Below are 14,220 nucleotides of genomic sequence, written 5' to 3'. Positions count from 1 at the left end.
CGGTGGCGATGGAGGAGGGCCGAGGTGGGGGGAAGCCGAAGCGATGGGCTAGGGTTTCCTCCCGGGTGGCCCGCGGGTGCGCCACAGGAGGGAGGGGATGTTTGTACTCCTTCATTCATTATTTAGCTAAAAATGGCTTAGTAACAAGTGTTTAGAACAAATGAAAAGTGCATGAGATGTGGTTTTGTGCATATTATGCATTGTAAACCATAAAAAAGGGTAATCCATTTTGAAGAAAAAAGATCGGACAGTTAGAACTAAGAGAAGTGCTTGTGTTTTGAGGTTTGTGCATATTGTGCATGTATTATCTCTCCCTAATAATAAAGCACGGATCGCTTATGTCATCCGTCACTGATGTTTTTGCAGAAAAGTCCTTCTATTCCTTTGAAATCAACTCGCAATCCTATAGTAAGTGGGAAAAACGGTTTGTGCCTGGTGGACACCTTGGCCGACGACAACCTCCTCTGCAAGGGCTACGGTGTCGTGCCGGCCGCCGACGTCGCACCCGCCGCCCGCGCCATTGAGGCTGAGGCCTTCGACGCCGCCGCCGTCGGCGACGGGGCCGCCCCATCCGTCGACTTCGTCAAGTCCTGCTCTGCCGCCGCCAATGTCGAGCCGTCGGAGGCGCCGCCGGCCGTCAAGGCCGATCCTGATTTCAAACCTCAAAAGAAGGAAGATGGATGATTCTGATAAAAACAGATAATACACATGCGTAAAGGAGCACAAGGCTGGGAGCGGCGGATGCGACAGCTCCCGGTGGAGCACGAGGGGTTGATGGGCTCCTGGGGCTATGTTGCGGAAGGTCGGATCTAGGCATGAGGACGACGCAGGTCAAGAATTCATGGAAAAGGCAATGAAGAGAGGGCGTGAGGTCGTGCACCGCCGGATCTCCGCGTGAGGTTGCTACCGGCAATGGGGATGCAGCCTAAAGAGGCGGCACATCCCGAGGGGACCTCCTGGTTATCCGGGTCTGGGATGGATAACTGTTTCTTTATTTAATTATTTGGGATAGAGTTTTTTATTTTATGCTTAAAACAGGTACAATAGATCTCATTTCTTGGATAACGAATCCATACATTTCTGGCGGCGGCGAAGAATGGATAACATGCATTCAAGTTTTATACGTGCATGCTACGGTACCTGCTTACGTAATTTTGAAAAATGTCTACATGCTTTAAAAAAATGGTTGTGTAATTTAAAACGTGTTCGCGCTTTTTGATAAAAAGGTTATTTTTTTTCAAAAAGTGCACTTGCATTTTAAATGTTTCTATTGTTTTTCAAAAAAGAGTTTACGTATTGAAATACTGTTTACATTTTTTTAAAACATCCTTTCTAAAAATGTATTCATATAATTCTAAAAGTGTTTGCATGTTAAAAAATGTTTGTAAATTTAAAAAGGTTATGTGATTCAAGAAAATGTTCGTGTGTTTTTAAAAGCTGAAGAAAATAAATTAAAAGTGAGTTGGATTAAAAGGGACAGCGGATGGAATAGGAATAGGTGCATGGTGTAGCTCGTGTAGGGCGGCCCTTACAGTGTATGGATTAGTTTAGAAGTTTTAAATACTCCTTTTCTTTGGTGCAGTTCAGTGATAAATATGTTGTGCGGTGGTCAAGACTGAAGGGGATTCTTCTTTCTCTTACCCACACATGGGCTTCGAATTCCTGACTGATTTTTCTTGAAGAACCGCTAATTGAAGTTGTCGAATAACATGTATTAATTTGTTTCTTGATCCATCATGTATGAGATTAATCCTTAATGTCTTTTCACATATTTTCTCTTGATATCGGATGTGATATGCATATGTACATTTGTCTATGGTATTTGCTCGCAATGTGAAACACCTCTAATGATTAGAATCCGTTCAATAAAAGAAGATTTGAATTCATGCACGTAAATTAACAATCTCGTCATTCAATATATAACGACCACCGCAAATATATGTCGCGGTCGGTGACAAATTTTCCAATTACTCACATCAATATACTAATTTAGATACCGTCAACAATCTAGATATTGTCCCTCGTCCGATTGTTTTGTTGGACTCATACCAAGATATGTGCCATATGTGACGTGAATAAGATGTTGCCAACTCTAATATCAGCTTGATGAGGTCATTGGAATGTCGTTCTTAAGTAAAAGTTTCCTGTCATTTTTTTAATCATTTTGTAAGCAGCCTTACAAGTTTAGAGAAGCAACCTTACCAGATGTAACATTATATGTATTTTCTATATCCCGTTGCAACGCACGGACATTTTTAAATTTTTACTAGTAAAGTATAAAGAATGTTAAATCATTCAGAAGATTTTTGATTTTTTTTTAGAAAAGGCGGAAGACCCCCGACCTCTGCATCTGAGGGATGCATGTAGCCATTTTATTAGTTATAGCAAAAGTGCCCGTGCGTTACAACGGGAGAAAAATACCACACGCTTTTAATTTTTTCATAATCATTTTAATTTATTAAAATAATAAGCTAACTAACTAATGTAGTCAGTCCTATCCTATTTTGTTGAGAAACCAACCCGTCCATTGTTAATTTCACCATGATGAGAAATTGAGCGGGACAAACAAAGCAAAACAAACAGACTACGTGAATTGATTGATGGACTGTTATCTTATTTCACTCATGGGGTAGAGAATGTGGGATCAGATGACAAACTAAAGGTGGTGTTTCATTCTCTCTCTACAACAATGCAATCTTACATTCAATACATTCGTTCATCAGGAAACAAATTTCCACAAATCAAAATTTCTTGTCGGTGCTTGGCACACGGTTGGAGGTATGGGGAGGGGATCTCACCAGATGATGAGTTCCTGCCGGAGGAGGGGATACGATGAGGGTTAGGCGCCTCTATCTGGCCATAAGGAGTCGTCGTTGCCGCGCCATAACCTCGGAGTTTCCCGTGTGAGGCATGGAGGCCCGCCTCCACCTGCAAGTACTTCGCTCCGCCGCGCCTTATCCGCGCCGCAGCCGTTCTGCATCGAGCAGACGCATCATCCCAAGTCGTTGTAGCTGTCGCGTTGATTTGATCCAGAAGTTGTGATCGAGCGCCGAAACGGGGGCAACAAGCGGGCAGAGATACGACCGCGGAGGCAGGTGGGTTGAGATCAACAACAGTGGTGGTTGAGGTCGGCCGCGGCGATGAGTGGTGTGGCAGCGGTCCTGGGCACATGCCAGGGTGGACCAGGGTCGACGCGATGAGCTCGAGCGCCGCAACGGAGTAGTGAGCGGGGAGAGGTACATCCGCGGAGGCGGGTGGGTTGAGATCGGCAGCGATGGCGGTTGAGGTCGGACGATGCGGCGAGTGGTGTGGCGGCGGCCTGGGCACAGGCCAGGGTGGCCCAGGGTCGATGGGAGGAGGCGATGCGTACGGGTATAATTTTTGCAGCGAATCGTCTTTTTCTTTTGCGTTGCAGATAAATGATGGAGCGCGGGTTGAATAACAAAAATTACAGAGGCTTTTTTTATAAAAATAACGTGATGGGTTTTCCGACAGAAAGGGCCCATGCATTGCAACGGGAGAAAGAAATACCACACGGCACACGCTCTAAATTTATAAAAAATGTCTATAATTTGAGAATTTATAGTTACGATACAAATAAAGATGGTCTTCTCCTACAAAAATGCAGTTCAAAATTTCACAGGTCTTCTATTTTAACACGGCTTGCATGTAAATTTAATACGTATAAAGAATCAGTCAAGTGACCTTCAGTTTCATCTCTAATCCTGATTTTGTTGACGTGTTCATCCCCAACCCGGATGAGTACCGGTATGAAAGAAAGACGAATAATGACTTATTTATTAAGATTGCACCCTAGATAGTATTTTTATTAAACGTTTAACATATAAAATGATATCATATTTAAATTCTACATATTTTTCTAATCAAATTCCATGTATAATATGTTAAATTTGGAGTTACGGTTTAAAAGATATGAGTATTTTTAAAAATATTTAATATATACTACGAGTTTAATGTCATAAACAGTAAATGTTTTTTTTGTAAAATCACCTCGGTGGGTTTTCCGACGGAAGAGATAGCCTCTTTATTATTATATAAAGATAAAGATTCACAAAGACCTCTAGCATCTTCAACAAAATTTGCACCTCTAGCACCTTCAACAAAATTGCCTTCGGAGGGTTGGAAGGGACAATGTCACTGATTAGCACCTCCCCCTGGACCTCCTCCGGCGTTCCAGTTTGAACGGCCACCACCCGGTCCGCCAGCATAGTCGTTCCATTGGTTCGGATATTTGTAGCCTTGGTAACCACTGCCGCCACCGCGGTTGTGTCCTCCCGAGCCTCCTGTACCGGCAACAGTAGTGCCGCACCCCTGATAATCCTGATGATCCCCAGGAGCAGGAGCACGTTGCGATCCCTCTCGCGAACCACCAGTAGTAGCAGAAGAGCCGTCGCCGGTTCCATCCCCAGCGGGCCCTGTCGCTGCAGATGCAGGCGTCGTCGCCGCAGGTGCAGCAGAAGCTGTGATCTGCGACTGCCTCACCGCCATGGGTGTCAGCGCTGGAATACGCGACGCTCTGCCAAATCGCGATGGGAACCCTGGGGTAGGGGACGCCTTCTGTCGCCAGCCCAGGAGAGTCCCGATCGAGAGTTCGAGACCCTATAGCCAAATCAACGTGATCGGTATTGGAGGCAGGTCTATCATCACATGTATATGACCTGGATTGATTTCCTTGTAAAAGAGAACCGAGTTGGACTACTGTGACGGGCTGGGCCTTATACCCAGTCATCGCGAGTCCAACAGGTTGTGAAACCGGTCCATGTTGGCCTAGAATCGATTTCAAACGAAACTCCCTTGCCTCTCGGATCCCAAGATCCGGTCTGGCTGGAGCAGTCGCCGGCTGCCGTGACTTTGCCGCCGGCCGATGTAGTTTTTCCTTGACTAGCGCTTGTTTCCAAGAATCTATAAAATCCGCTAAAGTAAGTGCCGGCAGACGTACCTTCGATAGTGGTCCCTTCCATGATCTTACCGCGTTTGCCGATGTTCGCCGGTGAACGACTCGTCGGAGGACCTCCACCTTGTCTTCGTCCTTAACCCGAAGCCCGTTCCAAGCGGAATCTGTATCCGGAACGAATCCGTCGATGCATTTTGCAACCTGCTCTTCGGAATACCCAACCAAAATGGATTCGCAGACGAGGTCGGAGAGGGTGGGAGAAGACGCCGGTGTGATCTGGACATCGTCTTCGTCGAGTTGATCCGGCTCTTCGTTTGCCAGCGCCCAGAACCGTCCGCCATGGGAGGTACATACTAAACAATCAGCAATTCCTAGCCTTGGGAGGTTATATCCGGCAACGGCGGTTATTGAGCGTCGTTCCTTTTCTAAAGACATTATTGTTGAAGAAGCTCGTCAACATAGACTTGGACTTGCTCTTCATCGCCTCGATCTGCTCGAGCGCCTCGACGACCTCCTTCATAGACGGACGGCTCTTGGGCTCGCCCGCCAGACACTTGAGAGTGAGGTGAGCGACGCGGAAGGCCCCTGTGGCATGGTACTGCCTCTCGAGCCAGCTATCCATCAGCTTGGTCAGCCTCCTACGGTCCGACAGGTCAGCCTGGACACGGTCCCGTCCCGGTCCGAGCCGGCGTTTGGACCGGCCGTCGGCGGTGAGCTCCTTTTCCAGGACCGGCCAGGACCGGACCGAAATGAAGCTGGCTCGGTCAAGCTTTAGAGGACCGTGTGTACCGATGCCATAACTTTTTCCAGCTGCAGTTTAGGTCTTATTTAGCTGCAGACTAGGTCCTAGTTAGGGCTGGGCGTTCGGTTTATATGGTTAATACGGTTCGGTTTATTCGGTTCTATATAATTTCAGTTTTGGAAAAATAGAAACCAAAATAATCATTTTAAATTTAGAAATCGAATCATATTAACCATAATATATCGATTCGGTTTGTTCGGTTAACCAAAAACCAAAATTCATGCACTTGTCAATATAAGTGCAATGACTCGAGAGCATTTTTTTGGTATGTATAATATGCAAAAAGATAATCACAAGTTATAGCAACCTTAGTATCATTCTATGGTTTATTTGGCCAAGCAAACTAGTAACCATAATTAAGTAGAAAAAGCACATGGGACGTGAAATGTATTATGTGCGGAGAAATGTGTGATACCTTCGTACTGTTGCACTTTTAGAAACAAGGTATTACATGGGGTAGCCCACATATCGGTTTGTTCGGTCTATTCGGTTTCTGGGCACCAAAAACCGAACAAAAACAAAACACCAAACAACCCTAAAATTTCCCACCGAACCAAAAATCAAACCACCAAATAAACCGAGAAATCGGTTAATACGGTTCGGTTTGGTTTGGTTTTTCGATTTTCGGTTTTATAGTGCCCACCCCTAGTCCTAGTTAGCTGCGTTTTCTTAGGCCCTGTTTGGATTCATCCAGTTTATATAATCTGGTTTTTATAAGCTATTATGTTTCCAAACAGGACAGTTTATACTATAGATTATAAAAACTAGATGACCAGATTATTAAAAACTCATAAGCTACTCTAACCCAGCTAAAATCAGATTATGGATTAATAAAGACATGTTACCCTTATTAACTTTGAGCTATTTACAAGGTACTGCCACCGCACCGTTTTCCCATCGCAAAAAAACCAGAGGGCAAACATGTCATTGCACAATTTAAAAGCTGGTTTACAGTTTATATAATCTGGCCTCCAAACATGCCCATCTAGATTATTTTTATAAACCAGTTTATACAATCTATGTTCATAAACCAGATTATTATAATCTATTATGGTTCCAAACAGGGCCTTAGTCACATGCAAATAAACTGACAGCTGAATATTTGATGAAACTGACGGACTAAAGTTTCTGAATCTGATGAAACCGAATTTACTGAAAGTTTGACAGCACCTATTTAACTGACAGTCTTCGCGCTCATCAAGCAACACATGTGCATGTCCATCTCTTGACTTAGTTTCAAGTTAGTTAGATCAGCCGCTGTGAGAGATCGTGGCTTGGCACGAATCCAGCTCATGCAGCGGCAACATAGCTGCGTACGGGTGAACGTGCGATGGCACTGCCGCAATACTCGTTCTTGGTTGTTCTTTCGTTCCTTTCAGTTATAAGAAAAACGTCTTGATCTGCAGCTCCTGTTATGCCACGATTTCAGCTCATGCAACCGCAATACCTGTAGGAATAGGGGCCACGGTTGGGGTCGAGGCCATGTTCGAGAACTCCAGATCGACGGCTGTGTATACAGGACAACGATGGCGACCGACGCCAAGAAGATGCGGCTCACGGGAAGACGAGGAAGGAAGGAGAGGGGAAGCTCGGGGACAAGGTGGTTCGCTCGGGGGCTGTCGGTGGCCACGAAGACGAGAAACGACGGCGGCGACGACTGCGATTTCTCGGTCCGACCGAGCGGCCCGGTTAAAGATCGTACCGGACCGACATATTTTCGGGCCGAATATCATAGCCCGGACCGACCAATTTCCCTACCGGTCCTGGACCGCACGGTCCGGTCCTGAATGGGCCACGAGCGGGCCCAAAAGCCCAGTTCACTAGGTTGAGCTTCTCACTGGGGCGGCTCGGGTCCAGCGCCCTCAGGCCGCACAGCAACTCGAGCAGCACGACGCCGAAGCCGTACACATCGCTCTTCACGTACAGGTGGCCTAGCATGGAAGATGATCAGTGTTTAACAGTGGTAGGAATAGATGATGCACATTGTTAGTTTGTAATGTGATTGCTAGCATGAGGAGTTAAATGAAAAACATACCGTTGAAACATACTCCGGAGCGACGTACCCGTACGTGCCCATGACTCGTGTTGTCACATGAGACTCCCATCATCTGGGCCATGCTTGGCCAATCCAAAGTCTGACAGCTTCGGGTTGAAATGCTGAACTTGACATGGTTGAAGGCTTGATCAGGGTATTATTCAGGTACAAAAGTTTGTTATTGATTGATAGGATATTCATCAATAATACATACTGAATCTAATAGGATATTGGACGCCTTGAAGTCCCGGTAGATAATCTGCCTTTCGGACGAATGAAGGAAGGCGAGGCCACGAGCTGGCCTTCAGCCTGAGGCTCCAAGTCAATGGCTCATAGATGGCCCCTCCTGATGATGTTGATTAACTAGTACCAAAACCGAGATAAATGGGAAATTTGATCACAAGTAATACTTGATAGCTAAGCAAAAAAGTAGACCTGGTAAACAAAAACAAAAAATTGAGTCCTACTTTTGACCCTCTATTGCAAATTGACCTTGCAAGAACGATGGAAGGCAGCAACCGCAGCAAGAATTTGGCTTAGGTTCAAACAATTTAGTCGATGCTCGTGCCCTTGAAAATTGCTAGTTGTTAGTTGTATAGCACTATGGACTATGGTGCTTGATATATAACTAGCAAAAATGCCCGTGCGTTGCAACGGAAGAAAAACTATCAGTTTATGCAGGTGTGATAGATATAAAAAGGTATAAATCCAATGTAATAATGGAATAAGGATTTTTGAAATGTTATTTCACAAAGTATATCTGAGTGATGTCATGATGAGATAAGGCACTTTTAAAATGTAATTTCAAGAACTAAAAATATGATGCTCATCGCGGCTTGATTTGTTAAGGCGTCACAAAAAAATATTTTTTAGCTGAGCAAACTACAAAACACGGAAACCTTTTTTTATCCGACGTGCGGGACTAAATAAAATCATAAAACAACCTCTAGAGGTTTCCTAATAAAACCTTTATGTAAGCGATGGTTAGTTTTGTTCATTATTAACATATGTGTTTTAATTTTTACAAACATTTTCTAAAAGTTGATAGACATGTTTTCCAAATTCCTTAATATGCTTTGAATATCAGATCATTTTAAAAAATCATGAACATTTTTTATTTCATGAAAATTTATATGAAATCGTGATTTGTTTTATAATATGTGAGCAATTTTTGAACTCATGAACGTTTTATGACTTGTTGAATATTTTGTAAATACACAAACAGTTTATCGTTTTTCTAATTTTTTCAAACTGAAAACTTTTTTTTTTGAAATCTGGAATTAATTTAGAGAAGAAAAAACTAAAACAGGAATAAAAAGTAAAGAAAAAAAATACTAAACAGGATGCCCTGAGCTGCACATGGGCCGGCCCATGAAAAAAATGGGAAAAAGGTAGAGAAAAAATGGTGCGCCAGGGATCGAATCCTGGTTTCTGGCCTGCACGATCGCACCTCTGACCATCGCAATATATATATATCAATACTTTATAAACACAACACAGGGCGGCGTTTTCTGAAAACCGAAAAGTGAGGCCCTGTTTGGAATCATAATAGATTATAATAATCTGGATTATGAAGATAGATTATATAATCTGGTTTATAAAAATAATCTAGGTGGACATGTTTGGAGGCCAGATTATATAAACTGTAATCCAGGTTTTATATTGTACAATGACATGTATGTCCTTTGTTTTTTAACTGCAAAGGTAATAATCTAGATGGGCATGTTTGGAGGATGATGGCGGTGGCAGTAGGTAATTATCTCCAAGTTTCCAAGGGTGATGGGTCATTAGTAATCCATGATCTGATTTTAGCTGGGGTAGAGTAGATTATGAGTTTTTAATAATCTGGCCATCTAGTTTTTATAAACTGCAATATAATCTGTCATGTTTGGAGACATAATAGAACCGGATTATATAATCTGAGTGTATCCAAACAGGGCCTGAATCGTTTTTATACTTATGGGTGGCATTGATGGGTAATTTTTATCAACTTTAAGGGTAATTTTAATGACGGACGACAGAAACAATACTCCCTCCATCACAGTTTATAAGGCGTGCACGTGTATCTAGGTCGTCAATTTGACTTATATAAAATATATTGTTTAACATAAAAATTATATCATTAAAAAATAGAACATCTAAAGTTTTTAATGATATATTTTTTGTAATATATGTCTCTTATTAAGTTGATCAAATTGACGACCTAGATACACGTGCAGGTCTTATAAACTGAAACGGAGGGAGTAGGTGTTTTATTATTAGGAAGAGATATGCGATGAAAGCGATGTCGCAGTTTCACCAGAATCTGCAAGGCATGCTACTTTGCGGGCCAAGTCGGCAGAAAGAGAAAAGGCAGTCTGATAAAAGGAGAACTGTTTCAGATATTTATCGTATTGAAAAGGTCATCTGTTGCCGAAAGACTCACTTCTGAAGAGGTGGTTCTCCAAGCTCCCCTTGGCCATGAACTCATACACGAGTAGTAGCTCGTTGTCCTCCATGCAGTAGCACAACAGTTTGACGAGGTTGGGGTGTGAAATTCTCCCAAGGAAATTCACTTCAGACTGCATCAAAAAGACACAATTCCTTTTTAGAGAAATGCATTTTTTTTAGAAAATGGCACTACTTCCAACATTAACAACAAATAAATAACTATAAATAACCTGAAAGCAACAGCTACGAGACAAATTCCTAGTGTCTGCCAACAAGCAGTACTAGTATTTGTCAAGAATAGAATAAATATGAAATGTCCAATAACTAGTGAGAGCAGAGTATTCGAATATGCACAAAAAGACACAAGGATACTCTAAAAGAGTGGTGCTACTTGTAGCAATAAAAAATGAAACATGAGCCAATAATTAGTAACAGTGCTTGCCAAGAAGGCCATAAATATAATAATTTTCAGTGACTAGTGAGATAATAGTATTGGAGTATACAAAAAAAATAAGGAACCAGAGTACTGTGGCCATGGTAAATAATGCAAAGATCCAGCATTCTCCACTTAGCCACAAGCATGCAAATGTGGCAATTGCAACTTGAGCAAAACTAAAAGGCAACACTATCACTAACTTTTAACGATTGTAGGAAAACTGAAATCTGCCTATGAACCGAAAGCACCATTTTAGAAAAAAAGATCGTACCACTGAAATTCGTCGAAGTAGAAAACAAATACAAAGTTAACCAATTCATCAGGATCACAATCACCTGCCATTGCTCCATTCCCTGCACGCTCTCGGGGTTGAGCTTTTTGACGGCGACGACCATGGCGGCGCTTCCTTCAGCCGGGTTCACGTCAATCCACCCCTTGTAGACCTTCCCGAACCCGCCCTCGCCAAGCACTGTCTTAGGCTTGAAGTTATTGCAGGCGCCGCTGAAGCTCGGCGAAGGCTTGAAGATCTTGTAGTACTTTTTTCTTGTGTTCTGAAAATTTACCAATGCATTTGATGCTGTGAATTACTAGGACACCTTAGTGAAAAATGCATTTGATCGTCAAGTCACTACTGTATGAACACATAAATCTTGTCTTACAGGACGGGTTTTACATGCATTTGAATATTTCATTCGGTTTTGCTAAAACTTAGCTAGCTGAGTTTTAGCTATGGTCTCATTCATCAACTTCACTGTTTGACTTTTCATGATACAGAGATTCGTGCATGTACCTCACCAATCACCATACACATCATGTTTTACGTACAGTTCATCACCACACAGGCAGAGTGCCTAAAGCAGAGTTGATGGGCTTCTTTTTTTTTATCATGCTACGCTATTTTCTAATGTTCGCTGCCATGGCTCTAATGACTTGTTTCCAGCCGCTTTATTTTAGTTGTTAATTTCGGTTTGATCTTGTGTTATTTTTGTATTTTATTTTGTATGGAAAATTAAAGGTAATACATATTTTTTGTAGAAGGACCTTTTTAGATACTTTTTACGTGGGAATTTGAAACATCAAAAGCGCACAACCCTTTTGCAACTGCAAGTGTTGTAACCCGACGCGCAACTGCAAGCGTTTTATCTTAACGCGCAACTGCGAGTGTTATAACTCGACATGCAACTGCAAGTGTTGTAACCCGACACGCAACTTCAAGAGTTGTAACCCGACGCGCAACAGAAACTGATTTAATACGACTCCAAGTGTTATGCCCCAACGCGCAACTATAAGTGTTACAACGTGACGCGCAACTGCAAGTTTGGTAACCTGACATGTAACTGCAGATGATGTACCTTGACATGCAACTGCAAGTGTTGTAACCCGGCGCGCAAGTGCAAGTGTTTTAACTTGACGCGCAACTGCGAGTGTTATAACTCGACATGCAACTGCAAGTGTTGTAACCCGACACGCAACTTCAAGAGTTGTAACCCGACGCGCAACAGAAACTGATTTAATACGACTCCAAGTGTTACGCCCCAACGCGCAACTATAAGTGTTGTAACGTGATGCGCAACTGCAAGTTTGGTAACCTGACATGTAACTGCAGATGATGTACCCTGATATGCAACTGCAAGTGTTGTAACCCGGCGCGCAACTTCAATTGTTTTAACTTAACGCGCAACCGCGAGTGTTATAACTCGACATGCAACTGCAAGTGTTGTAACCCGACACGCAACTTCAAGAGTTGTAACCCGACGCGCAACAGAAACTGATTTAATACGACTCCAAGTGTTATGCCCCAACGCGCAACTATAAGTGTTGCAACGTGACGCGCAACTGCAAGTTTGGTAACCTGACATGTAACTGCAGATGATGTACCCTGATATGCAACTGCAAGTGTTGTAACCCGAGTGTAACTATGTCACACCAACTGGGCTATGGGGTTGTTTTTTTGCTCTTTATCATTTTTAAACAATTTGTTGGATATTTTTTAAATAAATGACTAATTAATTTATAGGACAAAACCAAAACTGATCCTACGACAAAAGCATCATGCTGGCGACTACTGTAAAATACAGTAAAAACTGAAAGAAAAAAAATCAAATAAAACACTCATTTGTTTAGACAAGGGTTCGGCAAATAAAAACATCTTGTACAGCCAGCACACTAGGACGTATATGCGTGCTTATCGTATAGAATCGTACATTTTCTCTAGTACGAGCGACAGGTGAAACAAAAGGGCAAGCCCAAAAAAACACACGATACAAACAAGAAAAATGTTTACCAACCTATGTGATGATGTCACGTGAATGAGACCATAGATAATCTCAGCAAGTTGAGTTCCACGTGCTCCCTATGCAAAAGGGTTGTGCGCTTTTGATGTTTCAAATTCCCACGTAAAAAGTATCTACAAAGGTCCTTCTGCAAAAAATATGTATTACCTTTAATTTTCCTTACAAAATAAAATACAAAAATAACACAAGATCAAACCGAAATTAACAACTAAAATAAAGCGGCTGGAAACAAGTCATTAGAGCCATGGGAGCGAACATTAGAAAATAGCGTAGCTTGATAAAAAAAGAAGCCCATCAACTCTGCTTTAGGCACTCTGCGTGTGTGGTGACGAACTTTACGTAAAACATGATGTGTATGGTGATTGGTGAGGTACATGCACGAATCTCTGTATCATGAAAAGTCAAACAGTGAAGTTGATGAATGAGACCATAGCTAAAACTCAGCTAGCTAAGTTTTAGCAAAACCGTTTTGCATATGTCTACAATTTGTTTGTTTTTTTATTTATACATTTTATCAAAAAAATTCTATTTTTTAAGTTCGTGCGTCAATTTTTTTTTGCATCATGAGTTACATGTCCATCACTGGACACCCAACTGCAAGTGTTGTAACCCGACATGTAACTGCAAGTGTCGTAATCAGATTTGCAACTGCAAGTGTTGTAACCCGACATGTAACTGCAAGTGTCGTAACCAGATCTGCAACTGCAAGTGTTGTAGCCCGACATGTAACTGCAAGTGTCGTACCCACATCTGCAACAGCAAGTGTTGTAACCCGGCGGGCAACTACAAGTGTTTTAACTTGACGCGCAACTGCGAGTGTTATAACTCGACATGCAACTGCAAGTGTTGTAACCCGACACGCAACTTCAAGAGTTGTAACCCGACGCGCAACAGAAACTGATTTAATACAACTCCAAGTGTTATGCCCCAACGCGCAACTATAAGTGTTGCAACGTGACGCGCAACTGCAAGTTTGGTAACCTGACATCTAACTGCACATGTTGTACCCTGATATGCAACTGCAAGTGTTTTAACTTGACGCGCAACTGCGAGTGTTATAACTCGACATGCAACTGCAAGTGTTGCAACCCGACACGCAACTTCAAGAGTTGTAACCCGACGCGCAACAGAAACTGATTTAATACGACTCCAAGTGTTATGCCTCAACGCGCAACTATAATTGTTGCAACGTGACGCGCAACTGCAAGTTTGGTAACCTGACATGTAACTGCAGATGCTGTACCCTGATATGCAACTGCAAGTGTTGTAACCCGGCGCGCAACTGCAAGTGTTTTAACTTGACGCGCA

The 14,220-nt window shown here is 42.6% G+C and overlaps 1 pseudogene; it reads right to left on the bottom strand.

The window, feature by feature from the left end:
• Positions 1-5,300: 5,300 nt before the first annotated feature.
• On the bottom strand, positions 5,301-13,637 carry LOC123413590 (annotated as a pseudogene).
• Positions 13,638-14,220: the final 583 nt, after the last annotated feature.

This window comes from Hordeum vulgare, chromosome 7H (genome assembly GCF_904849725.1).
Source record: "Hordeum vulgare subsp. vulgare chromosome 7H, MorexV3_pseudomolecules_assembly, whole genome shotgun sequence".
NCBI classification, from domain to species: domain Eukaryota; kingdom Viridiplantae; phylum Streptophyta; class Magnoliopsida; order Poales; family Poaceae; genus Hordeum; species Hordeum vulgare.
The sequence above is the reverse complement of the archived record's forward strand: the minus strand, read 5'-3'. Positions and strand labels throughout refer to the sequence as shown.